The sequence below is a fragment of the Cryptomeria japonica genome, chromosome 11, assembly GCF_030272615.1.
Source record: "Cryptomeria japonica chromosome 11, Sugi_1.0, whole genome shotgun sequence".
In the NCBI taxonomy this organism is placed as follows: domain Eukaryota; kingdom Viridiplantae; phylum Streptophyta; class Pinopsida; order Cupressales; family Cupressaceae; genus Cryptomeria; species Cryptomeria japonica.
In genome coordinates this window covers 68,151,637-68,156,444 of record NC_081415.1, presented here as the reverse complement: position 1 = coordinate 68,156,444, position 4,808 = coordinate 68,151,637, and positions in this window count along the sequence as shown.

The following is a 4,808-nucleotide window of genomic DNA, read 5'->3' as shown; positions in this document are numbered from 1 at the left end:
CTTGGAATCTCATGAACTAATATATGTTGGATTGTCGAATTGAATACATGACTTTTTGGCTTGTTTCAATTCTGTGTTTACCTTGTTCACGTAAACAATTCAACAATACCGCAAGTTCTCACTTAGGTGTTGTCATCTGGTTCCATAATTCGGATCAGTTTGTGTGTGTAAGGATACAAAGCCATATTGAATTGTGTGTATGAATAGGTTTTATAAATGTGGGAATAAGGGAATATAGTGGGATATGTGCAAACGACCCCTAGATAAGGTAAAAGCCAAGTGAAATGAAATAAGTGAATATAAATATTAGAGCTATCAGATTTCCACAATCCATATTAATATTCAATAATTACTTCTGGATTCAATTGTGTAAGACAGTTTTTGTCATCAACGTTTCGAATCATACTCTGCAATTCATCATTAGGAGGAACAGGAATACCAAGGAGTGTGATTTCAAACATTGATCCTGATGATGAATCATGGAGTGTTATTCAAAATGTTGATGATAAAAATTGGCTTACAAAATCGAATCTAGAAGTAATTATTGAATATGAATATAAATATGTTAAAGATAGGTGAATGAGGTAAACTTCAAAACATTGCAATTTTTGTTAGAAATTATATGAATGAATATTTATCCTCAAAATTGGATAAAAATCTAAAGGGAGATTGATAAGGGCATGAAAACTCTAAAATGATTGTGTTTCTCGAAGTATGTGGAATTAAAGTAAGGATTAGAATAGTGGCCTATACAAACAATAGAGCTAACTTGAGTCCATTTATCAATGTGCAAATCTAATCTATTTTGAAATGTGATACTTAGCTACTAATTTAACCACTTTTAGAAATTATGAAAGGATACATACATGTAAATATACACAAGTGCAATATGGAATTCATTTGTGGAATTTGTGAGGAGGAGAGATTTGTCTTGGTTAAACTATTAGGATATTGATTTAGTGAATTTTGAAAATAATGTGGGACAACATTTAAACATGCATAAATACCTAATGATATTGATGCAAATAAATAAATGTAGAATAAATTCTCATAAGTTAATATTCATAAATTGGATTAGATTCCTATGAGTGAGATCATATTATAAAAAAAAAATGATTCAAAATGAATTAGGATTGGATTTGGAATTAAAAAATATTAGGGCACAAGTGAAATTTCCCATGATTCAAGTCAACACACAATAACCAAATAGAAAAGAATAGATCAAACATTTTTTTTTAATAAAAAATATGAAATCACTTCAACGAATCACACAATTAAAATAAGTGAGAGGGGTCAAAACTTGGGAAGGCTCCAATTATTCATATAATTCTTGTTATAATATCTAGTCTTGTAACATATTTATACTACATATTGTCAATAATTAGTTCACATGTAAATAAAAAACCATAAATGTTGATCAAGATGGATCCTAGACAAGAAGATAAGAATGACGAGCTGGAGAAGATCTGTCTCCCTAAGGAAGATATCCTAAAAATTTGAAGAGGCACCATTCCTAACCAGAATTGGTATTTCCATTGGTTACTCTACTTTTGTGAAAGGGGAGCAAACCAATTTTGAAATTGGACTAGATGGTGTGGAGGGAAGCCAACTATACTAAGAAGTGATGTACATCAATGTTGAAGAGTTGAGGAGATACTTTTTTTTGGGTGCTATAAAACTTTGATTTTGGGAGCTTAATGGTTCTACTTTTGGATGCCAACGGATATAAGCACATGTGGCCAAAGAAATATAGCTACTAAGAAATTATTTCTGGATGATGCGAAGATGGTGGATAGGTTTTTGTAGGGATCCCTAAAGCTGGATAAGTAAATCTTATGAATCTTGTTGTCCAAGTTTATGCCCTTCATCTATAAGGCTCTATTTCTAGTAAATGTATGGTCTGGGATGCCCTCATATGGCAACGAGGAATATTTATTCTCTATTAGTCTTATTATAATATTGATACCAAGATTCAATTGTGTATTTTTCAAGTCAAACTCATTGATGCTTTTTTCATGAGTAGTGATTCACAAGAACCCATCTCTCATGAGAAGGAATGGTCCACTTAGCATTCATTGCATCTAGGTGATGCTCATAGAGGTAAAGCATTGGGCCTTCTTAGGAGGTCACCCATCCTAATACTAGTTTAACTCAAGTGCGCTTAACCACAAAGTTTCCTCCAAGGTTTAAGAGTTTCCTCTATTAGTCTTGTTTTGGAGCATATGTTGTAATGTGTCTATAAAGGAGTTTGTATGGTGGTTGTAGACATTTATATAAAATTTTATGTACATTTTTAAATGGACCCATACTTGAACACAATAATGAAACATTAATACATCTATTAAAAAATGAAATAAATACTCTTTTTTAAAGTAAAAGATCACAACTATCTATTATAATTGTTTCTTTTGTAAAAATATGGTGTTCATTTAAACAAGGTATTATTACCATTATAAAAAGTAATATTCTTATGGGTACAACTATTAGGATAACAATGTATATGTATTTAAATGTTTCGTATTAATAGTTATGCTAGATATGGAGGGAATTGTTATGTGGATGACTTAAGGAGACGTCATCGTTCTCAGAAAATGATAGATTGTGAGGTGCAGTTAAATGCCCCACCATGGCTTGGAATCGATTGATTTGTCCAGATTGTTTGGTACCGTGGTTTCTACTAGAGGTCTTTCTAGAATATCCTTATGCGCGGGATAGATTTTAAGATTTTAATAATTTCAATCATAAGTATCCCTCGTTAATTAGACCCCATAAAAATGGCCTTTGTAACATTATTTAAATTGAAGTGGTTGAAATAATACATTTTTATTTTAATTGGTTTTAATTGGTCTTGTTGGGTTTTAGCCCTAGTCAAGCCCCAAAGTGGGCCCAGCTAAAAAATAATAATTTCATTTCTATGCAAATGAACTATTGGGAATGACTTGATTCACTTCTTGGATGAATCCTAGATGCAAGAAAATGAGCTCGGAATCTTCAAATTTGACTTTTATTGCAACTTTGATTTTTGTTCAAAACACCCAAGTAACTCTAGAAATGAGTTTTAAAAACTGAACAAAACATTTGATCCAACCCCAGGAGCTGGCACGCTAAAAGGTTGTAAAATATAAAATCTAAGGCATTTGACGGATTGTGATCATGATATCCGAGGCAAAATAAATCCACTGTCAAAGATGCCCATTGAGGCTTTTCTGAAACTGAAACTCTCAAATCAACCTGAGTAGCCTTCTAACCTTGATTTGAAAAAATATCAAATCACCATTTCACGAGCCATCACTTGGCACATTGGCACATCAATATAGTTTGAATAAGTGTGCAAGAGGGTTTGACCTAATTAGGTCACATGTAAAACTTATCCACCCTCAATGTTGGCCTCTTAAAATTCTGAACATTGCTGATCCTGAACCCTGAAAAGTTGCATTTTGAATGGGTCTCAAAAATTGATCAAAAATTTTATAGGGAATAATGGGGCACAATAATTTTGAAATGTAGGTCAACTGGACGCAAAATATTAATTTTCAAAGTGGCCCTCAAAACTTCTATTTGACAGTGTTCAGTTGTAGAACATAACTTTTTGCAAATGGAATCAACTTTGAAAACTTGTCAGACGGATTGATGGGACTTAGCCACTTGGCATGGGGCTTCAAAAAATTTCAGAGGATCATGGTAAACTCCCTTTTTATCTTGATGATCATTAGACACAAAGATATAATGTCTGAAATAGGGCTACTCAAAAAAGTGCAAACATGTGCAAAATGCAGACCTAACCTTAGGACCTCCGAAGGAGACTTCACAAACACATCATAATTGATCTAAGGAAGCTGAAAATGGGCACATGGAATGTCTACAAGGTGTATAACAATCCGCCAAGAGGATTTCTCTTGACAATTCACTGGTGCAAAGATATGTGCTTACCAAATGAGCTACTCAAGCTTGCTCAAAAAGGTGATTCTGAATGCAACAAACAAAATTTTGAACCTCGGGTCCTCGAATTTATGCAAAATTTAGAGGTCCCAACACATGCCTTGCATTTGTTGTTGAAGAGCTTGAATTTGTTGGGTCAAAACACTTAAGAGATTATTGTCATTAGTTCTCACCTTAGTTTCTACTTTCTTGGAATTTTCTTTTAGTTTGTTTATATCAAAATCAGCCAGTAGTGTAGCACCTTGACTCTCCAACATTAGAAAGTATTTTTCTCGATTAGTTTCTAGAAGTTTTTCCATAAATTTATGTAATTTGGGTCTTGTTTGGCCTCTTAAATTAATTCATCAGTTATCTCCTCTATTTCAATATCTTGGTACTTGTGAAAAGGATTTTCCTCTCCTTTTTCCATGATTGGTTGTTGTTCTATTTCCTTCCCTTTGAGTTTTTGTTTCTAAGCTCTTGTCAAAATGGGCATGCAAGTGATCTAATTGTGACTGTTTTTGAAAGATTTGATTTAATGAGAGGCAATGAAAGGTTACCCTGGACGGGGATTGACTCAATAGGTGATTTCTTGTTGAGGTAGATTGGACAAGGAGATTTGACCACTTCTATTGAGAGATTGAGACAAGGCATATATTTGTTGAAAGGAACAGGATCTCAAAGGTTCTTCATCAAATCTATTTTCATGACCATGTAGATAATCACGAAAACGGTGTAGGAATGTACGATGTTTTAACAAGAGTTTGCATTTTGTGTAGATAAATATTCTCTTCTTTAAGATTTCATTTGAGTAGGTTTTCCCTTTTTCAATTGATGATAAATGGTCATACAAATGATTGAAATTGTTTTAAACTTTTGATCTTTTTTGT